This window comes from Cryptomeria japonica, chromosome 1 (assembly GCF_030272615.1).
Source record: "Cryptomeria japonica chromosome 1, Sugi_1.0, whole genome shotgun sequence".
Lineage (NCBI taxonomy): Eukaryota > Viridiplantae > Streptophyta > Pinopsida > Cupressales > Cupressaceae > Cryptomeria > Cryptomeria japonica.
This window is the reverse complement of record NC_081405.1, coordinates 241,497,216-241,523,910: the sequence shown is the minus strand read 5'-3', so window position 1 is coordinate 241,523,910 and position 26,695 is coordinate 241,497,216. Positions and strand designations below refer to the sequence as shown.

The 26,695-nt window shown below is 33.6% G+C and overlaps 1 pseudogene; it reads right to left on the bottom strand.

Moving 5' to 3' along the window:
- Positions 1 to 1,560: 1,560 nt before the first annotated feature.
- Positions 1,561 to 7,049, bottom strand: LOC131034163 (chitinase 2-like; annotated as a pseudogene).
- Between the last annotated feature and the right edge of the window lie 19,646 nt (positions 7,050 to 26,695).

Below are 26,695 nucleotides of genomic sequence, written 5' to 3'. Positions count from 1 at the left end.
TTAAAGATAGTGACCTCTTTTTCCTTAGAGAGATTTGAAGAGAACCTTGGTTATACTTGAGTAGCAAGGTGGATAGGATTAGCATTATTTTTGACATGTTAACCACTAGTGTATGTACCTATTTTTAATCTTATACTCTAAATAGTTGCATTAAATAATAAGAAAGTTAAAGTAAAGCATATGGTGGGTGTAGTCTGGACATCCAATCTAGATATCTATAGACTATTTTAGGTAAGTAGAAAGATCTATCTCAATATATACATAGTTGGAGACTGATGTTGATAGAATACACCTCGTTGAACACAAATAAGTATTCTTATAGTGTTAGTAGTAGTCAAATAATTCTAACAAGATAAAGGTTACCCTAAAAATTCAAGCCACAGAAGGACATGAAGCACCTTTTATATGAAATCATTAAACTACCTCTCTACAACTTAAAGAGTAAGAAAGACATATGAGCATGTCATGAGCCAGACTTGATGATAGTATTATAAAATAAGAAAAGGAAACATCTTAATAATGTTTTGAGAAGTATCAAACATAACACATGCGAGGTCTAATTCTTTTTAACCTATTCACGACGTCTTCTTTTGAGAAGAGCTTTCCTAATAAAATTTCCTATCAAAATAAAATGTTATAATCAATTGTATGCATTATCTAAGTTAGGAATTTGTTATACGGCATCCACTAGATAATCAAATCACACACATTATAGAATATTCTAGGAGAAAATGATGAGGATACATTTTGAGTGGTTTTGTTACTCAAATCTACCAAGGGCTTTATCACAGATAGAAATTCCTAAGCTGACATAGTTTGTGGCCACATAAATGACTATCAAAAAGGTCTACAATAAATATAAGAGAGTACAAAACTGTGGAGTGATATAAGATTGACAATAGACTAAAACATGATACAAACGCTCATAGAACTCTCTTTTAGATCTCCACTTAGAATCAATAACAAAACTATTTAACTTTAATTGCTTGATAGGAGTTATTACATTGTACCTGAACATATTAAAGACATTGATAGATTAAGCGTTGGGACAAAGTAACCGTTAGGTGATCTTACGTACAGTTCTTCCTGTGCATTCCCTTGTATCTGCATGATATTTTGGCAATTAAACAAAACGAAACAAGGAGAATGCCATTCACACAAGCAAGAAAGTATAGGCATTAGGGAGTCAAGCATATGATTAACTATGTTAGGGAAAAAACAGTTATTTGAAACAGTTTGAATGAAAGGAGTGAGAATGAACAGAAAAGAAATATATAAGCACGTATGTTACCATGTATCCAAATTTTAAGCATTTTCTAAAACAGAACATTTAAAAGATTTTCTCTTAGTAATATTTGCTTCAATCAAAAAATTGTTCATGAGGAAAACAAAGAACTGGTATAGAGTTGTAATCGAGTTTTACTAAATCAATTGTATTGGTGATGTAGACTCAGCCTACTTTAGGCTCTTATTTATTTGATGCTTTCCATGGTTGATTTATTCATTCACCTTAGATTAAATTTTCCATTTCGGGGATGCAAGTTGCATTGGTCCTGGTTATCAGTCGGAGGCCAAGATTGCTTCAGCTTCCACTTCATATTTGAAGTCATACTTTTTGGAGTCGTCAGCAGACCAGATGAATATACCCTCAAGCTTCCTTCTTTTCTTCAATTCTCTGCATGCGTCAAAGAATCCTTTGTCTGGTGTGAGGCCATCTGAACCGTTATCTGTACTGAAGCTGCTTAATAATTTCCCGCCCTTGTAATTAGAGGCTTGAGTGTCGAAGTACTCGAGAAATTGCTTGACAGAGGTACTCCTATCGTAGGCATAGAACTGAAAATTCACCTAGTCTATGAATCGACCATAGTTCCTCCACAGTGCATTATAATGAGACTGCACGGGGCCTTCATCTTCAAACGGAGCAATGGACGCCATGGAGATGACCTTTTTCTGCTTCACCTGCAAGATTAATTCCCCAATACACTTAGCAAATGTATTGGGATCGGAATGATCAAAATGCTCGTAGTCAATGTCGATGCCATCCAGATGGTATTGCTTGACTATCTCAGTGAGAGAAGAAACTGCGTTGCTAATCCATGAAGACACAGAAGATGGATTGAACTGTACAGCATTGTTATCTCCTGTCACGTCACCGCCTAGGCTGACAGCAAATTTGACATTCTTATGCTTCGACTTAATCTCCAACACGTCCGCAGGGCTCAGATTTTGGGTGTCCCAGAAGACGTTAAATTTGCCGTTTGTTGGAGAGGGAAAGCGAGCAGAGCTGGTGTAGTCGATGGCAAATGACAGAATAGAATGGACCTCAATATTCTCATTGATCGGCACATCGGAGAATTTGACGTTGAGGCCTTCGCCACCTATGTATTCCCTCAATAATTTGCCGTTACCACCTGCACAGAATCGTTTAGAAGTAAGAGTGCGCGTAATCAAGTCGCCAAACAATGTAGAAAACCGAAATTAGCAAAAAATGTGACAAAACTATTTGAAAACTTACACAGTGACGTAGGGAGAAATAACAAAATCAAGGAGACGTAGATCTTGATATAAAACTGCATGGTGCCTGGGAATTACTGATTATAGCTTGAAAGTGGAGTGTTGTGAGCAGTGTCCAGAGGAACGTTTTCTTTTATAAGGAGATTATTGTTTGTCTGATGTGATTAAAGGAAAAGACATGAGAGAGGCGGATTAGATGACGCAAATAATTAGAACATTGTGAGTTACTTTCTCGATTCATTTCTTTTCACTGTCTGATTGGGCGAGCAGGTATCTAGCAAAGATTCAGAACAACTCTATTGCCAGGTATATCGCAAAGATACTATCAATCATAATTGTCGGTTGTGAGGAAGGAATCTTCATAGAGAAACCCAACACTATTGCCAGCCTAAACCTGTAAACAATAATTACTGGCTACGTCTGTTGTGAGGAAGGAATCTTCATAGAGATGGGGTGCCGTGAAAAAACAAACACTATTGCCAGCACATTCATCCTCTATACTATATGAACTAGAAAGAGGTTTCTCTCAAATTCCATTGTTGAAGTGGTTGCACTATTTGACTAAAGACAAGGTTGGAAATGTATATTATCAACCTTCTGTTTGTTGAATAATGCATGTCGTCAATTTAATTAAAACAAAATGGGAATTTTATCGTCGTTAGATTTTGTTATTGGAATATATTCATAAATTAATTTATTTGGTTGTCATATTATTACATGTTGGAATATATGTTAATATATTATTTGAGTTTAAAATATCAAGACATTTTCAAATACAGTATAGTATATTGAAACAAAAAAAAATCCATCAAGTTATAGTTTGTTGGTCATATAACTTTTTCAAAGGTCATGTAAGCATTATATAGAAATGTATTATTTATGCTTAATCAGATATTTTTAGTTTTAGGTGATTCAGGAAACAAACTAAGCTATTTTTGTCTAGTAAGATGTTTGTTTGGCCCTTGGTTGTACATGTGATTAGGATTTAAATATGGGCATCTTGAAATTTTGAATCAAATTTGAATGAAGTCATAAAGTCGTGTAGTCTTACAATCCATGCAAATTTGTTTAAAACTCTTGAATAGATATTGTTTATAAATGAGATACCTAAAATCATTTTTTTAAGATTACAATTTTGTAATTTTGCATTTTTCAAAATTCATTATTTTGTGAAGTTACTTGAAAACTAAAAAATGCATGCAATAGGTGGAAACATGGTACTTTAAAATGATCATGCATGATTATATCAAATTCTCTCTCTCTCTCTCTCTCTCTCTCTCTCTCTCTCTCTCTCTCTCTCTCTCTCCTAAAAAAGGGGTAAATGCTTTTGATTCAGAATTATGAATTGTTAACATCATAAATGCGAGACTTCATGCTCAATAAAGCATTCAAAAATGACACACCAATTGAATTTGAACCCGTGTCATTAATAACAACACCATAACTTAACCATCACACCATCTCAATGTCATCTTGATATCAAACTATCTTAATATCTATAAGGATTTGATATTAATCCATAAGAATAGATTTCATAATTCAAAGTCATAATTTGTAGTTGTATTTTGACAAGTGCCAAAACTAGTTTGATAACATATTAAACTAGCAAGGGTAGTGCTAATTGATTTGCATATGGAAAATAAAAGACATGAATTTTATCAATTTACAAATAATGAAGAAAACAATTTGGAAAGTCAATTAAAAAAGGTTCAACCTTTTCACCTTTAGTATATTGAATATATGAAAACATAGATTATTTTGTTTATTGTGCTTAAAAAATATGTTTAAATATTCAAAATAAAATCAACGATGGGAAGCAAGGACTTACATATTTGAGGCAACTTCAGAATTCTTACAAACTTTAGTATGGTTTGTAATATTCCAAATGGGTGGATCTCACTTATGTTTGCATCAGACAATTATAATAATATATACATGTGTTATCAATGTGCACTTGTTTAACCTCTTTGTACTAATTATGGATAAAATGATTCCTTTGAAAGTAGAATATGATTTTAATGTTGGAGATTCAATTGTTAAATGTAGTAAAAAATCTAGTTAAAATTTTAAATAAAAAAATTTATAGAAACTGATAATATTTATATTTTAGGTTTTTGGACACTTGTAATAATATTCATATTCTTACAATTTTACACTCCAATCCTTAATGTCTAAAAGTAGGTTCCACTTTTCATTGACAGTAAATTTGAGGGATGTTTTTTATTTACAAATATAATTTAATAATTATATACAACCAAATCATATACCATTTCTTCATAATATATTTTAACAATGTCATTTGTCACAATTAGGGAGTAATTAGTCATTAAATTGAAAGGATTCCTATAATGGCAACAAAAGTATAAGTTAATATTTTAATTTTTCAATAAACTTAATATGCATATGAATATGAAGAAGTGAGGTAGCAGTTATGTTTTTGCCAAAAGATGATCTATATAGAAAAAAAATTGTATTCATTTGCATGTGTGATGTTATGAGCTAGTTGGATAGAGGTGCTGAAATTGAAACATCTCCCAAATTTGTGATAAGTGTTAGCGATGAACTCGAAATGTCCCACTTAATAGTTTTTATAGTTGAAATGATTGTTAAAGTTATCAAGCTTCTCATTGGTCTTAGCAAGTTCATTTGTAAGATCTTCATTTTGCTTCATAAGAGTCTCTCTAAGAGACATTTCTATTTAGAGATCTGACTGTAATGCTTCTTTTTCTTCTTTTTACTCATGCCCGTGTTCATATAGAGTTGCATTCTCCTACTTGATCTTAAAGATTTCATACTCCTTATCTTTGATCCAGTGTTTAGCTACCCTCCTAGCTTCATGTTATTGAATCATACAGATTGTAAGGGCTTCAAGTTCTCTCCTTAGGTTAAGTTTCTCACCATTCAATATCTCCAGTTCTTCAACCAGTACATCAATGTTCACCTCATGTGAAGAGATGATGTCATAGATCTCACATAATTGCTCTATTAATTCTTTCCTTTTTTCTTGTGAAGCCTTGAATTTCCCTGTTAGGGTTTCTAGCTCATCCTTAGTTTAAGAAAGATCTCTAGCCATCTCTCTATAACTCATATCCCCCATAATGGTTTTAGGGTTTCCTTCCAAGTGGTTAAGCCTTAAGGAAGTTAGGCTCTGATACCAATTAATAAACTTATAAAGCACTAAGAGGGGGGGGTGAATCAGTGAAAGCAAAAACAGTAGCAGTTTAATTACAGATTGGTAAAAACATTTAACTAGTTTACCAATGACTTTGCATATAATCCAAAGTGTTATAAAATCATTCACCATAAGAAAAACATTCACCATAACACAAATATTTACGTGGAAAACCCAATTGGGAAAAACCACGGTGAGATGGAACTCACAAGTTAACTATCTACAAAAATAGATAACTGACAGGTTAAGGTCTACAAATGCTTTGTTAGGAGCAGATTGTGTTAGAGATCTCAAGCCCTATTAGGTTCTATACCTGGTTAAAGGTAACCTCGGTTGAGGATTTAGATCCAAGTTAATGAATTACCTTGTTAGAGGATTCATACAATGAAGCTTGCTAGAGCTTGCTCGGTTAAGGGATTTTACTGCTATAATTGTTAGAGAACAACAATGGGAATGATTTAAGAATAGCACATTCTACTGGTTTAGATCCTTTTATGCACATACATTACTACATCACCGAAATACTCTACAATTCCTTCAACAAATTGTATCAAATCCAGCTCATAACATAACTTGTATCTTCTATATCAAATATCTCATCACAATGTCTTTTTATAGATATTAGATTTCCCATTGGCTCCTAAACCTTGATACAATTTCCTAGGTTCAATGAATCTAAACAATCTCCCTTAACATGACACAAATCATCACTATAGTGTCGGTTAATAGTAGCACATCACAATCGGTGATAACTCATCACACAAAATAGGAAAACTAGTTAGAACATGATACTAGTTAAGTGTTGACCGCTTCAAACTCATAGACCGATTCACTTGAATTCATACTAGGTGATTGTCTCCATGCGCCTCATTAAATTTATCTACTGTATCTCAAAAATAGTAACTCTATATCTAATCAAAATCGATTGTCTTGTCTACATATATCGGTTATCTATATATACCGGGTAGACATCTTCATACATATGATACCGGTTAACAATACAATGACTCAATAGTACCAGTTTACCTTAACTGGTATACTAAGATGACTATGATAATTAGAACATATGTGTGTGCCATGAAGGACAACACATACAGTCATCAAATACAAAAATCATAATCAAGCCAACAAGGTCCATCGTAGGTGATCACTTTTTCTAGCAAAGCATTGATTTTCTAATAAACCAAGGACCATCACCAATCACCCTTGACATTTCTTCCTTACATGAAAAGGCCATCAACAACACACTTTTGGACATAGCAGTGATCTCCACTTGACCTTTAAGTGCCCATTTACATTTTGTAAACTCTTTGACAACATCAATATTCAGCCTTGGGCTCAGAAATTTTCCAACTAGAGTCATTGCCATAAGGTTAATATTATGCTCAATCATTGGATCTTGAACTTCAATAGAAAATCTACTCTTTTCTAGTTCTCAGATATGATGAATTGGAGGGAGTGAGGACTTTCCAATTGGTTTGACCATTGTCCCTTCAAATAGGTCCCTGCTTTGGGCCATCTCCAGCATATGATTCTCCATTCCCCCAATCAGGATCGAGAGGCTTGTCACCAGCTTGTGGGTCCCCATCCGTTGGGTCCTTTCCATTTGCCTCAAAAGAATTAGGGAAGTCTCAGGATTTGTCCTTTCCACCCTCCCCCTGGTTCGCCTATCTATTGAAGGGTTTCCCGCCCTGTCCAAATTTCAAATTCAAAGTCACTCCCTTCTGCCGCTCCCGCATCTTTCCCAAAGCTAACCTCGCAAAGACATGAATGGCCAATTTTTTTTTGTATATTGATCTAATGCAGAGTTGTGTAGATGGAGTTATGTATTTATTGTTGATGGTTTTTACAGTCAATGACAAAGGGGGAGATTGTTATAAATGTAAGGTTGATGATTTTGATTAGTTGTCATTGATTTCAGCATAATGGTTTTTATTGATGTCAACATATAGTTTCAATTTTGGTGATCTAGAAGATGTGTTCTAAGAATATTTGGTACTCCAGATGATGTGTTTCAATTGATACTCAGTGTGGATTGGTTTAGTCGATGGTAATCTATATTTATGTGCTTACAGGATATGGTGTTGATCGATTGTATTCATAAGTATCTTGGTTCCATTCTTATTTTTGTTGTATTCAACAATCATTGTTCAGAGTAAATTAAGTCTGAAATTTGAGGATGTGTAGTGACATTGGTGTAGCATGTGAGTCATGCTTTCGATCTAGAACTTGTAATGAATGTAACATGTAGATATAATTGATGGCTTGTATTGTGGTATGGTGTACTTCTCATTTCTTCCCACCATTGAAATGTATAGTATTGACCTATCTAAGATATTTTTTCTTGGTCGACTTAGAAGATTATGTTTCCTAGAGACACTATACATATGAGGATGATCTCGATGAATAAAAAGTAAGAAAAGTAAAATTGTTATGAAAAACATGTGAGATTGGAAAGGAAAGATCTATTTGTTGATGATGTGTGAAGTGTGTTGGTGTTGAGGCATAGGAGAGTAGTTCCAATTTTGAAGATTGTATTGTAGTGGTAGATTACCTTTCTTTCTTCCTTCCTTCCTTCAATAGTGAGCCTTTTTCTAGGTAGTGAGCTACCCTTTGTAAAAATCACCTTAACCAGTGTTTTATATTGAGAACTAACATTCTTCATGATTTTTCCCTTTTTGGGTTTTGCATGTCATATCTGGTGTTCATTGTGTGATCTTTTGTATGTTTATGTTTTCATGCTATGTTTGTTTGAATTAACTATGTTGGTTACTTTGGGTGTGTGAAATAATAGAATAAATTGATTTAATTTGTCAACTGATTCACCCCCCGACTATCTAGATATTCAACAAATATGCATAGAGCAGCTTCCATCCTCCCTCGACAAGCAGATCACCACCTCTATAGGAGATGCTCCCACCTTGATAAGGAATATGAAGGAGAATAAAAAGAGCCAAATACGCCATCCATGCAACATTACCACTGTTAGAAACCCCACCTCAATAGGGCTAGGTTTCACCTCCATTGAAGCCAAAACGCAAGGAGCCCAACCAAGAACAAAAGTCAATACTAAAAAAAGGCCTAAATTGGCCCTCAACATCACCATACCCTAACCAAAAATAGATTAAAACCAAAATGGGCTCTTTAAAGCTTGTAACATATTTTGGCCAAAAAGAGAAGGAGAGCAAACAAAATAACTAGCTCCAAACAAAAAAATGAAAGAAAAGAGAATAACAAGGAATCTAGAACATAAAAACCTAAAAAGGAAGGCCTCCACAGGATGCTCGCCAACAACACCTAAGATAAACAACTCCCCACAAAGTATAGGAGAAAATCCGTCAAGCTTACAAGAAAAACACCCACACAACACGTACATGAGAAGCCAGATATAGCCTGAACAACCTAAATATCCACAAAGAACAACACCCATCATGTGAATGGGACCACTATAAAGTGATGCAGAAGCATCCCCGGTCGATGAGAAATCTTGCATCAACCAAAAATATTTCCTTTCAATTTTGTTATTGCTTAGTTCCTTGTGCAGTTTTATGTGTTCTTACTGGTATGTACCAGTAGTTGCTTGTTCTTCGTGGAAGATCTTGTTGGCAATTTCCTAGCGGCTTGATGTGGTTGATTCTAGATTTCTAGTTCATTTGGGTTCTTCTCCAGCATGGAATCACTTCTAGTTAGATGTTTCTGGGTTCCCGAGACAATTCTTGTGGTTACTGCTTGGTTTTCCTTCTTTACCGGCATGATTATTGGTGTGTGCATCCATCTTGGGTCTTGACTGATGTTCTTTGGTGTCTGGCCAACCTTCTTGTTGAACCGTATCACTGTAATTTTCTAGAAATATTTCTTAAATATTAGGGCCGACCTAATTACACATTTCATTTTCCTGTATTGGTGAATGTAACCTTTGAGGCTAGCCCAGATATGTTCCGGTGGGTATCAATATGTTGTTATGTAATCATTTGTAATTGTAGAAAAAAGTAGATCTTAGAATAAGGTTTGAGATTTGCATATTGTGATCCAATTGATCTTTAAAGTTTCGGTTGGGTTGTTTCTGGCTTGAAGCTTGCATGTAATCGGTTAACTACCAGATGTTCTTTTGTGATAATTTGATGATTGCCAAAAGATTGTTGGAAGTTCTATGTCTTGAATATGATCTGTTTATATGAATTTGTAATGTTTTCTTGTTTCTTTCATTGTGTTACTCTTGTTGTATAGGTCAGTTGACTCTGTTGAGGTTTTTCACCCATATGGCTGCATCAATCGGTAACAGAGCTGGTTATGGACTGGCTGGTGGAAGAATCGTTTGATGCATTCCTTGAGGTGGATAGATTGTTGATTGGACACAAGTTGTTGGGGTGTTCAATAGGTTGATGGGGGGAGGCAATTGAAACTGGTAGTCTAATCGCCAAGCTGAGGTAGTTGGCCGGAGCGGAAGGAGAGATGTCGCTAAGGAGAACAAACCCCCGAAGGGTAGAGCAAATGATGGAACACTTCAAGAATCAAGTGATGAATGAAATCCAAAATGCTTTGGCTGGTTTGCGAAGAAACCTTGACTCTGAGGATGAGTATGAGGAAGTTGAAGGACCAAAAGATGAGGGAGAGGAAAAATTCCTAGGAGCAGTGGTGCAAGCAAGTAAAGTGCATAAAGTTGATTTTTCAAAAATTTTCAAAATGTTGAACCCGAAGGATCTAATCGATTGGATCAGAGAGTTGGAGGACTATTTTGAGTTTGAGGATGTCAAGGACCCACAGAGAGTACGGTTGGTACAAACCAAGTTGAAAGGGTATTCTACCTTGTGGTAGAAAGAGTTACAAAAAGACAAAGTGGAGAATGGTGAATTGAAGATCACTAGGTGAAGATAGATGGTTGCAACATTGAAGACCAAGTTCATATCGGGAGACTATGAACTAGAGTTATTGAAGAAATTGCAACTGAAACAGGGAATCATGATTGTGAAGGAATAAACTAAGAAATTCTACAATGTGGTAATCAGATTTGGACATAGAGAGATGGATAGATAAAATGTGGCAAGGTACATCAATGGAGTTGATTTTAACATTCAATATGAGATGAGTATGTTGAAGGTTTTGAATAGTTGAAGAAGTTTACTAGTATGCTTTGAAGGCTGAAGAGAAAGAGAGAAGAAGACAACCAAATAAGGGAAAAGAGAAATTCAAAATGAATGATAGTATGAATAAACCGATTGCAAAAGAGGAGGCAAAACCTAAGTGGAGTAAAGAGCTAGAACCGAAGACACCAAGGAAGGATAGCAGCAGTACCAGTAGAGAATTTCTTGGCAAATATTTCAAGTGTGGAGAAACCAAACATGGATCCTATGAATGTAAGAAAGGAATGGAAAGAAGTTGTGTGTCAAGTGAAGAACTGGATATTACCGGATCTGATTGTGCACCCCAATAAGAAGAATCTCTTATGTTCAGAAGAAAGGATACCGGATCTACTCAGAGGAAGAGTCTTTTCCAAACTGTATGCAAATCAAGTGGTAAGTGTTGCAAGGTCATTGTTGATAGTGGAAGTATTGATAATTTAGTATCTGAGGAGATGATTGAGAAGCTAAGGTTTAAGAGGTTTGAGCATCCTTGTCCTTATGAGATAAGTTGGTTAGAAGATGATCAAAAGGTAGAGATAAAGGAGCAGTGTTGGTTGAGTTTCAATATTGGGCCTTTCCGAGATGAACTTTTATGCATGATATTGTGTCAATGAATATTTGTCATGTCTTGTTGAAAAAACCTTGGTTGTATGACAGAGAAGCTATTTATGACTATAGAAGAAACCTAGTTACCATTGAAAATGATAGGAGTAAGGTCACATTGATTTCCTTGAAGGAGAAAGAGAAGGAGGTGAAGAATCTGAGTCTTGAAAAAATTTGCAGGAAACCAATAGTAGAATTTATACTGGAAGGTTTGATAGAACCGATTGTAGAGGTTATACCAGAGGGTTTGAAGAAAGATTTGATAGAACCAGTTGCAGAAATTATATCGGAAGGTGATATGACTTGGAAAAAGGATCTCAAAGATGAGTCTGATGGACAGATGAAACCAGTCAACATAGAGCTTATGGTGACAAACCGGGTGAAGTCTTGTGGTAGAAGGAATCATGAGTTGCGGAACAAAGGAGGCAGTACATAGGGAGAATGTGCAGATCTAAAGAAAAGGAAGAAAACCAAATAAAGTCATAGGTTAGAGAAGTTGGTTGAAGCACTGGGATAGATAGAGAAAAGATTGGTAGATAAATAAGATGTTTGGATAAAAAATGAGCATGGGATCTTCATTCCGAATCCTTTTAGATGTTCATGAGTTGCCTCTCATGGAACATCTTTTTCTGCCTAGGTTGTTTGATACAGGAGCATCCCCAGTCGATGAGAAATCTTGCATCAACCAAAAATATTTCCTTTCAATTTTGTTATTGCTTAGTTCCTTTTGCAGTTTTTTGTTTTCTTACCGGTATGTACCAGTAGTGGCTTGTTCTTCATGGAAGATCTTGTTGGCAATTTCCTGGTGGTTTAATATGATTGATTCCAAATTTCTAGTTCATTTTGGTTCTTCTCCGGCATGCTATCGCTTCCAGTTGGCTGTTTCTAGGTTCTCGAGATAGTTCTTGTGCTTACCGGTTGGTTTTCCTTCTTTACCAATGCAATTCTTGGTGTGTGGATTCATCTTGGGTCTTGTCCAATGTTCTTTGGCATGTGGCCAACCTTCCTGTTGAACCGCATCACTTGGTTGTGGATTTCCAGAAAAAATTCTTAAATTGTAGGGCCGACCTAATTACATTTCCTGCATTGGTGAATTTAACATTTGAGCCTGACCTGGATATGTTTCGATGGGTATAAATATGATGTTATGTAATCATTTGTAAGGGCAGAAAAAATGTAGAACTTAGAATAAGGATGGAGACTTTCATATTATGATCTTGTTTATCTTTAGAGTTCCGGTTGGGCTATTTTTGGCTTGAAGCCTGCATATAACCGGTTAACTACTGGATGTTCTTTGGTAACAATCAGATGATTATCGAAATATTTATGAAAGTTCCATGTCTTGAATATGACCCATTTATATGAATTTGTTATGGTTTCTTGCTTCTTTCATTGTGTTGCTCTTATTGTATATGTCGGTTGACTCTGTTGAGGGTTTCCTTGGTTATGGCTCCATCACAAAGTCACAATAGGGATACTAGATAGTACCACATTAACATTCCAACCCCACATAGGTTTGAACCCATGCTAAAATTGTCTAGCAACCATTTGCAACAAACACACATTGTTAAAGACATAGAAGTCTTTAGACGTTTGAGAGATGCATCAAAAAGAATTACTACATCTATGTTTATAGGTAGTATAAACATAATTACTACATACCATGGCTAAACGGTAAAAAAAGATGCAATGTTAAATGTTTGTTCTTATTGACTACGAAAAAAGAGAAATAGGATCTTTCATAATGGTAGAGAATTAAAACATAGTAATTTATCTATCAAATTCAATTAACAGTGAAATTCAATATTCTCTGATTTAGTGCTCATACAACAAAAAACATAAATTAAGAAAAGTTGGTAAAGGTTTTTAATTTTAAAAATAATTAAAAATAAATTACAAGAAATTTTTTATTCAATTGTACTTACTATTTGGTTATTCTATCATTTTTATTCAATTGTACTATGCTTATGTATTCTTCAAATCAAGCATTAAGGAAACATTTTTTTTCTTTTAAAACAATTAAAATAAAAGTCATATAGGAAGCATTTTTATTTTTTTCGTAAAATTATTTTATTTAATTAAATTAATTTATTTTTACTATACAAGTTAAAAAAAAAACTCTATTTAATTTAATTAAATAGAAGTTAACTATTACAATTTTTTTTTTTTTTCCTAATATGATATAACATTGATAATATTCTATTTTATACTTGACATTTTTTATATTGAAAACGATACATTATTTTATGTTTCTATATTTCAATAATATAAGTATTTTTTTTTTTCATATATTATATTTTAATTAAAAATGATTATTAAATAATTATTACTGATAATACAAGGTTATAATAATTAAAATTATGAGGCATGCAATCAAACTTAACAATCTATAATGGTATGGTATGTTTTTTATTAGGATAAGTAGATTTTGAACAGACCCGAACCCCATACAATAGGTTTTGAAGGGACCTGAAACCGTTGGATTTTTTATGGATCCGGAACCAACAAAAGAACACTTTAGACAAATACAACAAAGCTAAATAGTACCAAAGCCACACTCATCCAAGAAGGATTAAATATTACATCTCTTATGGCACATAGTAGCCTAAACAAAACTACCACCAGCCAAACACAAAAGAAAGACAATACAAACCAAGTTGGCCATAAGAGTAAATCTAAACCACCTTATAGATCTGATAAATAGAAGATGAGGGTTTATCTGGCACTCCAAACCAAAAGTTAGGGTTTTCCTAGACTCCCTTAACCTTTAACAGATTCTCGAGCTCACCAACAACAAAACTCAAGCCTAACCAAAAACACAAACTTGCCAAACTAGGCCCTTCAAAACTGCTAGCATCCATCCTGTCCATGATAAAAGAAAAATACCGAGGGTTTCTTCAGGGTCCCTCAACCATGAGAGTGGGTTTTAAGAGGCTTCCATAAAATGACATGGTACTAATAGCATCTGACAAAGTGGGTTTTACAAGGTTCCCACAACCAGACCGAACCCAGATAATAGCGGCAAGTCCTGAAGGTACAATCTGGGACATAGGGTGCAGATCAGGCACCCACAACTAACTACAAAAATAAATAAGAGGGTTTTAACAGGCTCCCTCAACCAACAACACCAACATCAACAACAATAGCCAAAAAATCCCTCACACCATCTCCCCACCTCAATAGGCCAGAAAAGAGAGAACATCAACTGCCCAACCAGATTCCCCACACCCTAAATCACATGCAGCCTCTCCACCTCCATACGAGACCAAAGCACCACAAATAGGGTTCCAATATACGATGTCAGAGGAACAAAAGAAACCCCTGCTAGAGAATAAGCAACAAAAGACCATAAGGTCCACCCTAAAGCAATAAGCCTCAAACATGCCAAAAAAATATCCACCTCCAAAATAAATACAATAATCCACTTAGGGAGAAACCAAACCCAAAGCCACCCAAAAATAGCAAAGCCACTATCCAAAAAAAATTCCACAGAAAAGGAGAAACCATCTCTAACCACAAAAAGTGTCTCTGCCTCAATACGAGACATACTCAACAAGATAATGACAGAGAATGAGGACGGAAGTCTTTAAAACACCCAAACCGTAGGCTTTTTCCCCACAATCTCATTCATCTCTATAGGAAGGGAGAACAAATCTGAAGTAAATGTAGAGGGAAAAACCAAAGGAAGGATGGCGAAAGCCCACAAAATGAACAAGTTAGCCAAAAAAAATCAAGGCTATGAACCAAACAAAAATCCCTGCCACTCCTCCGTTAAGGAAAGTAACAACCATTCAGAGCCCAAGCAAAGCCAAAACATCGCCCCGGAGAGGATCTTGCCAAGGAAGAAAGAGTCCCCTACCGATAGAAGAAACTCCCTTCCACAACACATAGACAAGGTCAATCCACACGCAAAGCACAAAACCCGCACAACAGCTAACACCAGTCGTGACTGAAATGAATGGCCACCACTGTATGCTAAGAGCATACTCCATATAGCAGAACACACCAATCGAAACTACAGCGGGCACCCACCACTAAAGATCGAAGAATGGGTAACTGCAAAAAGAGGCTACCTCCCCATACCAACCAAAGCATGGAATAGGCCAAAACAAGGGCCATGGACCACCGAAGAACCCCCGCCAATCATCTAGATCGGGATCGTCTTCGCCTCCCACAATATCTCCACTAATAGGAACCCAAACACTTCTCTCACCTTTCTCTCTCCCTTTGTGCTCCGTTTACCTCCATAAAAGTTCTCAACTTGTTATACTTAAGGAAATGACACAATTTTTTTTTGGAGAACTATAAAGGAAGAATGTCACCCAAATAGTATGGTATGTTATAAGTTGTATCTTTCTAAATATGTTATAAGTGGTTGATTTGACACAACTAATAATATATTTTTGAAATGGAGATGAATGAACAACCAACTATATGATTCCTTCTTCCTAGAAAATAACCAATTTTGACTTAGTATTTTATTTGAGTTTATCTTACAATGTGAAATTAATTAATGTGTTTTTATTATTATATATTTATTAAATTCCTAAACAAATTGAACCTTAATCGTAAATCAAATTCAAAATTAACCCTATACCAAATCGACCCCAATGCCTATATCAAACTGAACCCTAAGCTTAAATAAATTTCAACCCTAGCCCTGAACCTAATTAAACATTAAAAAATAATGCTAATCTTAAATCATATCAAGACCTCTAATAGTAGACCAAATACAATGCTAACAATGAACCAAATTAAGCTCTAAACCAAATTGAAACCTAACCCTCTACCAAATTCAACCCTAACCCTACACTAAATTGAATACAAACCTTAAATCAAATTAAACCTTAACACTAATAGTTAATAAAATTGAGCCCTATAACCTTAACTCTAACAAAATTTAACCCTAACCCTAACAATTTCAATATTTCTGTTAACTTTATTTATTGCTTTATCTATTATATATTTTAATTGTCCATGGAGGTGGAAACACAAAAATGGGGGTCTAATTGTGGCAAACCTCTAAAACACAACCCCAACACTTTCGTCTCTTTGTTTTGTACACAAGTTTCTAAAGAAAGAGCTATCTTTGTTGGATGCTTCATTCATGGACCCTTTGTATTATCTTCTTACTTTCCTTTGTCTTTTACTTCTCATTTATACTTCTTTTAATTTATGCTACACATTTTCATTAAAAAAACATATTAAAACTTATATCTACTCCACTTCTATTTTATGGTACAAAGCTCCATACTTTGTATAGGATGCTAGTGTGTCATGCTATCATCCTCAACCAACATGTGCATCATTGGCTAGAAAGCTAACATAGGTTACTAGAAGATCTCTGTGACATCCCTTTTCAGATTCTATAATTAAAACCTTGTGATCTACTAGCACTTAACAACTATCACACATTGTGCCTATCTTGAGTGGAGAGGTAGATTGAGTGAGTCCCCGAGAGTTTACCAAAGACCTTTTCCAAGTGATCTCATTTATCCCCCTCTACATAAGTCATTCACAAATATGCTTTCAAGAATATGTCTTTCAATTAAATACCTTATGAATGTAAAATTTTCTAACCAATTGCGGGTTTTTATCAAACTAAAGGATGAGTAACACTACATGTGCTAATTATATAAAATATTACCTCATCGAATACTTTAAGAATAAAATTTTGGGGATTCTTGTTAAGTGATACCATTGCTCCGAGTCATGAATCTTCAACATTAGAAAAAAAATGTCATGTTTTCACAATTCATGGCCTTACAAAAAACTACTTAAAAAACACAAAATTAATGCACCACTAAAAAATTGACCTAAGACTGACAACACACTTCATAAAATGAAAAAAACTAACATAACTTTATTCTCAAAATCACTAATTACAATAGATAAAATAAGTATTTATATTTGATTACTTAATTAAAAATATTAATGCATCGTATAAGAGACTTTGATAGAGTGAAACTCATTAAACTTCTAATACTATATTAAATAAAAAATCTAACCAAACAATTATTTAACAATACTCTTTATTTAATGAAAAGTGGTGGAAGAAATTAACAATATATAAGTTGAAAGGAAATATTTAAACATGTATCAAAATTTGAATCATTTTCAAGAACTAAGCGTATACAAAAATAAATTATCCAGGAAATAGTATGATTCCAAAGAAAAATTGAATCATTTTCAATCAAAAAATTGCACATAAGCAAAACAGAGAATTGATATAGACTAATCAGTGAGATTTGTTTTAAGCTCTTTATTTGATGCTTTCTTGGTTGATTTATTTGATGCTTGCTTGGTTGATTTTTTTGATGCTTGCTTGGTTGAAAATTTACGTAGTCTATGGATCGACCTAATTTCGTCCACGCTACCTTATAATGAGTCTGTATTGTGTCTTCATCTTTAAATGCATTTCACAAATGTATTACGATCGGAATGATCAAAATGCTCGTACTAGATGTCAAAGCATTGATAATCCGTTAAGACAGAGAGGATGGATTGAAATGTACAATGTTTTTATCCCTTACTCATTTTCTTTTCAATTATAAAATAATATTAAATGATTGATTATTTTAGCATATAGCAATTAAAATAGGTTAATAGGCCTTCATCGATGACTTAGGGTAAAGGGCACATTATAGGCACTTGGTGTTCTTTATGTCACATATAGTATCCTTAAAAATAGTAAGACATATTAGTCCATAGAGCATTTGTTTAACCATACATTCTATTCATAATTACTTGGCTCAAGAATGCATCCTAAGAAATAGGGAAATATATCTTTCTCAAGGAAATGATTACTTATCCCTTGTTTCCAAGAAAAATAGTTCTTTGAAATTAGCTTGATAATAGAAATATGGAAGAAAAATATCAAGACATGATTACAATGCTTTCTAGGCCTCCAAAAGCTAAAATTACATTTTTTTATACAAAATAAATCTATATCAAAATAAATAACCTTGTAGTTGTGAGATACCCTTCAATAAATTTCTAATCCATATTCATTTAGAAAAATACAATTTAGAGTAAAAAAGATATGGTTTGTTCAAGAGAAAAAATTTAGCTACTTCAACCTACAATATTTGATTAAAAAAAATGGCATAATTTTCTAAAAATACTTTTATGTGTGGAAAATTCTCACTTCTAGGTTTTCGTCAAGTATTCGATTGTGCAAATCCAATACCTAAGGAAAAAGTTACAAACTTTTTTAAAATAGATGCTGAATTTTCTTATAAAAAATTACTCATTCCTAGTTTTGACATAACGACATGTGCATGCAAGAGGTGCATTAACTCCTACTTCCTATAAAATTTGGGAGGTTTAACTTTATTGGTGAATGCCAAAATATGTGACATAACCTTGTTAAATGAAGACAAAAAAATAGTTATGAAAGGTAGCACATAAAGCTAAAATAGGATCAGAAACCCAACTACTGCACAACCTACTCAAGTAAGAACCAAATAGTGGTTATGGCATAACACCCAAAAATAGGGTTTATAACTCAACTACCCATGTGTGGGAGAGTGGGACACATGTAGCTGAAGTATTTAACCACATGTCCTCATATTAACTACACCTAATAACCTAAGAAAGCTTAAATAATATATGTGAGAAAACAAAATACTGTCTAACATAAGGAAAATAAAAATCTACTTTTATAACCATTTGGTTTATGACACATGCATCACCGGGGTCATACATAACCATAGGATGGTCCAATCCATCACTATTATCATTAAAACTTTCTTTTATACTCTATTTAGTAGCCCTTTAAGGAGGATATATGTTATGAGCTAGATAAGAAAATTAGTATGGTTTAGAAAGCTAAAAAGTTACCTATCATTAGGTAGTGGAGAGGTAGAATATTTACAACTAGGTAGAAATAACCCACTTTGAACATTATCCCTTGTCAAGAGAGGAGGAGAAGAAAAAAAATTATTTTTTTGATGGTCATTAATAAACTAGCTATAACCATGAAAATTCCCATGAGGAGGAGACAAACTTTGAGAGTAGGTTGGAATTAGAGTACCCTAGTGATCTAGTAGCACCTATAAATGAACTCTCTCAAGTGCAACATTATTTTAATTTACATAATTTTCTAATAACACACTATAAAAAATTGAAACATTAGAATAAATTATAAACACAAATTTATAGAACATCATAAAATTTCTAAAATTTTCATCTTTCCATATGTTAAATATAATCTCCACCCTAAAATAGTATGTAATGTAAACATTATTTTAAATAATGTAAGGTTTATTTCCTAGTAAGATCATATGCCAATAAAATGCCCTTAGTTTGATAAATTCAAGAACTCATGTATCTAGGGTATAACCTGTTAATATTCCAAACTAAACGAGATGAGATACTTTTGGGACTCTTTAAGTCAACAAAAAAGACATCAATGATTAGGAACCCTCAAATGAAACAATATGGATGTAAATGGAAGACATTAAAAAACAAGGCAAGGAAAGTGAGTCAATTTAGGTTATAATGCTAACAAGAATATATTGATAAAGCTAAATTAGAAATTTGACATCATTGAGTATAAATTATAGTATTAATTCATATTGGATGCATGTGAAAATTACTTGATATCTGACAATACTCATGGTCAGGTTCACAATTTTATGTCTCACCTAATTTTTTCTACAACCAAATTGGTGACCTGTTACATGCCTTAAACATTGCGCTTGAAGAAAGGTACACAAAAAGAGTTCACAAGCTCTTCATTTTGCATATTACGATTTAAAAGTTGAATTTTATTTCTTATATGCAAGTATTTTCCAAGAATTAATAGCAAAAGATTGCATAGAAATACATTTTTCATTACAACAAATGAGTAAGGTATCCTGCACAAGCCATGGGAATAGCTCACTAAACTATAAACATATATTTTCATACCAATATGAAAATAAACTATATTATAGAAGAAAGGAATGAGTATGAAAATAAGGTAAACCGTCATTGCCTGGAATGATGAGTCCAAACTTGAGGGAGTTGTTTCACTTTTCAGCTACTCATCCACTCCAGCTTCTTCTGCTCCCATTCCAAGAGTACCTGCAAGATAATTATAGCTAAGAGAAAGGAGGATTATTGTACTTTCATATTCAAAAAAAAAATGAAAATATATAGTCTATCCACATATAAGATACCAAAATATATGCCTATAGCTATCAGTGAGTTAGATTCATAAAATAGATATTAGAGGAATGCAAGAGAAGTTGGAAAGAGATATCAGATCATAAGACCAAAAGATGCACTTGTTTTGCTAACTTGTTTGTTCACTATGCAGATATAGGTATATAGTACATTACTAAATTATCATTTAAGCATGTGGTGTAAAATGAGGCTTCCACAAGGGTTGAACCCAGCATGCTAACATGTCAATATGTATTCATTGAATGGGGGCCCATCATTCATAAGAGTGAACTTTCGAGATCACTATTGTAAACAATGCATCTTTGTCAAATGGAAACATATTGGTAGGTTAAAAGGCTAGACAACCCAAATAGGGTCTCAGGATAACTACATAGAGAAAGAATCAAGATAATTAGTAGATAGATATGACAATATGAACAATGACAGTTAAGGAGCGGCCGTGCATGACTTTTCATAGGAGAGAACAGTTATGGAGACCTAGCACTGAATACACCAAAGTGCAGTATTCAATAAAGACATAGTGATCTTATTCACTATTTGAAGAGCACAATGTCAAGGCGATTAAGGACATATATAAAGGACAATCAAGTCATTCAGGGATAGAGCTTCAGGTGTAATGATTATCCTAAAGTCAAATCTTAATGATCTCTTGATAAAGGTCATAAAGTAGAGTCATCAAAAGCCCCATCAATGCATATTCATAGTCTCCTAAAGGAAAAGAAACTATATATGGAGGAAACATGCATGATCATATCAGTAGCAATAGACTCAAAAACCATAAAGAAAGTATGAAGGTTGTAGTAACAACAATACATAGTCTACCATAGTAGCAGTTCTAGTCATAGTCTCCATATAGCAAGCCAAAGACAGTCATCTTGGAAATGAGAACACAGATCAAAGATAGTGTAGAGGAGAGTCACAAACTTCAAAGGACATACTGCTCTTAACTAAACAAGGAAATGCACTCCTACCATTGGAAATGCAGTAATATGCATCAATGACATTAACTATCAAGTTTGCAGCCAGCCATAATAATTATTATGGAGTATTTAGATAGTTTGAGTGGCTATTGCATTTAAACTTTATGATAGTCATAAAAGGCTAATAGATCAGCAACAATCTTCACCAATCAATATACATTAAATAGAATAGTGATAAGACGCATGAATAATGGAAATTAGCTTTTTATTCATTGTATGATTGTATGAAGAAATACAAAGATACAGAGTTTCAAAACTCATAAGCTCAATCATATGAATAGGAAAGCTTTCAAGACCATTTTTTATAGAGCTATAAAAGGACACAATGCTGTTGTAAGATACAAAAATAGTTTCATATTTCATGAGATAGTGAAAAGACAGATATAGATCAACATGAGCACTTTCATGAAAAGAAAAGTAATAGTCCAATAAGTGTAAAACAAAGATATAATGATAGTGAAAGACAATGGCATCATGAAGTTCATAGCCCATTACAAGAATAGCATTGTAGCTCACCTTTTTGAGATGGTAACAGTAGAAAGCTCATTTATTTTTCAATAAAATAGCAGTGTTTTCCTTTTTATTACTAACTTTAATGTGTTATTAAGTGGATGATTCGATGAATTTTTATGATTTATCTTCAAATCCTTTGATTTGTCCCATTCAATTAGAATTTGATGTAAGAACATATATGCTAGGTGGAGGTCCTGGATTGTGTTAATTGATTTTAATAGTTTGTAGCTATAAAAACTAGTCAGTTTTCCTTCAAGAAACACATTGAATTCAATCCTTTTGAGGAAATACTTATGCATCCCATGTTTAGTTGAATTGTGAGATTTTCATGGCTATTTGTCAAAAGATTTTGTGAGTTAAGTAGGTTACAGGTTTTAGATAGAATATTTGGTACATCACCTCCTAGGATAGATTTTAATTTATATTATCCTTCTATCCTTTTACGCAAAAAGAAAGTTTGTAGGAGATTCATCATACAAGAAGCTGACCTATAATCCAGAGGTCTACTTTCACCATAGGAAACCCAGAGGCTTGAAAGTACTCCCACGTTTCACAAGATTGTTGGGTTTCATACTTATCTTCATGAGTGCAATCATTAGTGGAAATAATAAGTACTATTAGGTGACAGATAATGATACTATAGTTTTATGTTGAGGCTAACATCTAGTACAAAATCAATAAATATACGAGAGAAGGCAAGGCTTCATAGCTTTCTAAAAACACTTGATATGTTTTATTATAATGTTTTATTAAATATAAAATGTAACATTTTATAATAAGAATGTTATGAAGGCCAATCCCCTTCTAGGATAGCTACTTAACCATATGACCAAATGAAATAAGGTGTTGCACAATTTTTTTCAAGCTTTATCAATCCTAACAACATAAAGATCTTCTTATCAATAAAGATCCAAACAATTACAATGAGCCAAAGAGTAATACCAACCCTACTAATTCATGAGGATGATAATGAAAAATTAAAAACTATAATATTCAAACGTCAATGATCATATAAAGAAGAGTACAAAATGATTTAGAAGACTCACTAATTTCAAATAAGAAATTTCAGAGGGAACCCAATATAAAGACTAGTATATTTGAGCACCTTTTTATAATCTTGGAGATGAATTAAAAATTTGTAATAAAAAAGTAAAGGTTCCTTAACCCAATAAGTCATTTTTATTTTATTTTTGTAATAAATTACTACAAGAGATTAGAGACAGCTTATATGAAAAGGAGATGCACAAAAGCTTAAAATTATTACTATGACAAATTCATTTTCATGTAAAACAATTCAGCAAAGAGGGCTTCAAAATGAAGGATTGCCTTTTTATTAAGGATAAAATAGGGTTTGAGGGGACCCACAACCCCTTACAATAAGTTTAAAAAGGACTCAAAACCTTTTGGAATTAGCAAGAATCTAGAACCCCAACACATAATGCTACAATAAAATAGGAAAAAGATGTATAGCAACCATCTACCAACCTAATAGTAGCAACTAGGCAGCAACGATCAGTCTATAACGTTCTGAAGCCAACTCAGCTAAAAAATAGGGTTTTTCCAGGATCCCTTAAACTTTACAAATGGGTTTTAAAAATTCTTACAAAACATTCATATCAATAAGCAAGAAGATATACCATAAAAACTTGCTACAAAGTTGCTTTTTAGCAAGGCTCCCAAAACCTTTGACTTGTGCAGAAACACAATCTTATTAGACATCATGCAACTCTAAAAATCTTCCACCTAAATACTCTCCACCTTAATAGGAGAGGCATCAACCTCTATATGATGGGTAAAAGGGGAAACAATGGGTTTTTGCAAGGCTCCCATAACCTTAGCTTTAAGAGTGAAAAATATAGAACTCAACTTACCCTTCAAGATCTCAACCTCAATAGGAGAGAAAGGGAGGAAGCCAAAAAAGAGGGCAACAACAACTCTCTCACAACCATGAAATAGGGCATGATCAGGCTCACCACAAAACCTCTTTTCAACTCTAGCCACAATCATATACGCCTCAGTAGAAGATAGGTCCACCTTAATAGTAAAGACCAAAGAAAATCAAGGAAGTTGAAACTGAAGCGCAAAATCCAAAGCCACAAACATAAAAAGGGGAAGGACAACTGAAACCCCAAAAAAGTTTGACCAGAGAATCAAAATATGTAATCAATGTAAAGAAGACCCCATCAATGGAGAAATCTAAAGGCAAATATATTATGAAAACCCCCATAACATAACAACATCTCCATCATAACCATAAATCTAAAAAAAAACACAAGGAGGGACAAAGAATATAATGAACCACCATATAACCACCTCAATGGTAGGGACAAAATGAAAAAACCGAAAGAAGCCTTTAAAGATCTAGATACTTGAAAAAGTCCAAGCCCAAGCCACAAGAGGGACAAAACCCACAAAAACTCACAGAAAGATGGACCACAAAGACCTCAGTCCCACACTATAGCTTGAAAAGACCCCAATTAGAGGTCAAATAGTAATGAAAACTTTCCACCGAGAAAAAATGAGCTGAAAACATCAATACCTTGGGAATGGCCCCCAAAAGAAACACAAATTAAAGACCAAGCAAGGAAGATGAGGGCAAAGCCAACAATAAGTACCAACAGGGCTGACGAAAACAAGGACTAAATAGCCAAAAGAGAGAATGCCTCCTAACCTAGGTTATCTCCATGAATCTCATTGTCTCCCTCTCTGTCATTAGACTCCTGAGCCACACTACCTCCACAAGTCTTTACTCTACCTCTCCTCTTGCTCTACAAGTTCAAAACCCTACATTCTCATTTCTGCACCCATCCTCTCTGGTCCATCACTGAGAAGGGAGGATTGTTAATAATACTAAGTCTTTTACTATTGAGTTTTAGAACCTAAGGTCTAAAATCTAAATTCTATAGATTTATTTTATATTACTTTTCTCTTCCAAAATAACGAGACAAGAATTATTATAAAAGTGATTATTCATAAGATAAATAAATGAATTCGGTTAGTAAATGTCTTCAACTAGCACTTGAGAAATATAAACATCCATTATATAGATAAACTCTTAAATGGATGATAAATACAAAAGTATTCTTGAAAGTTAGTATTGGTGAATAGATTGAAAGTGCATAAATGGACTAGATTACTAACCATCGACAATAAGAAAAGGCATTCAATAAATGAACAAAGATAGGATAGATGAATCAAGATCAAAATCCTATAACTTATCATATTTCCATAATAAATTATTGCTTAACACAACCATACGCTACCCTATTAAAGTCAATCATGATGAAAAGTGAATGCTAGTGAGATCATTGGATCTATTCTATGCCTTCCAGAACTACAATAACATTATTCAATATTTATCTATAATTTATGAATCCACTCAATACAACTAACATAGTTTGATGAAGAGGATGACACAAACTCAAGCAAATTTCTTTATCTTTATGGATGAAGCCATGCAATTGTCTTGCTCAAATGGTGTGATCTTTAACTAAGGTGATGGTTTGTAGTTGTAGATATCTTTTAGATCTATGTATTTATATAAAAATGTAATATTATATTTCCTTATGAAATTTGTTAAAGAATTATAATAATAAATTTTAGATAAGCCTTATGTAATTCTTAATCAACACAGTTTTTGAGAGTATTCAATATGGAATTGTAGAGAAAAAAGTGAGATTTTTAATCATTGGGAGTACCAAGTAACCACTACATATTCAATTTGATAGAATAAAGTTCAAATAGGGTGACATATTTCATAGGATTTACAAAAAAGGCTAAATATCTAATAAAGGAAAAGAAATATTGAGTAAGGATCATAGTATGGTCAAGGTATCTAAAGCATATATTAGGCCTAGTCTAAAATTTATTTCTTTCTTATCAATGAGAAAGATTGTGTTTAAAAAATATATTTAAATTTAAAAGACCTAATTTATTATGCATGCAATAAGAAACATCTCTATAGTAGATTTCTAATGCATATGCAAATCTCATATTTATCATATGTCATCTCCATCATATCAGAGCATTCCTACATGAACCATGTTGTTATAGGTAGTCAATATGTAATCATCATAAGCACAAATATTGATAATTTTAAAAGACACACACACACACACACACACACACACACACATATATATATATTAAAAATATATATATATAACCTGTACTTTTCTTTTAATTAGAAATTAATCTGCAATAAGTAAATGAGAAGGGTTGGAGTTTAATGATTTTTTTCTTTCCAACTAGAATCTCATACAAGTCTCAACTTATATTGCAAGAGGGAGAGCATCATCAAGGTGGTTTACCTCCAACCACAGACCTAGCAGTCCCCTATGAAGGAACACAGATAGACCACTAAGAGGGGCAGTGAATCAGTGGTAATAAAAAACTAGAAGTTTCTAAAAAAAAAAATCTAATAATCAAGATGAAGCAATCATGAGCAAGGATATTAAACTAATCTGCACACACACATAGAAGGCAAACCCATAACACAAGATATATGAGGAAAACCCACGGTGGGAAAAAACTCAATGAGAAATGTTGCTAGAGTATCCTACTCTAATCTAGCCTCACAATAAAAATAATTTCATTATATATTTATGGGCACAAACCCAAAG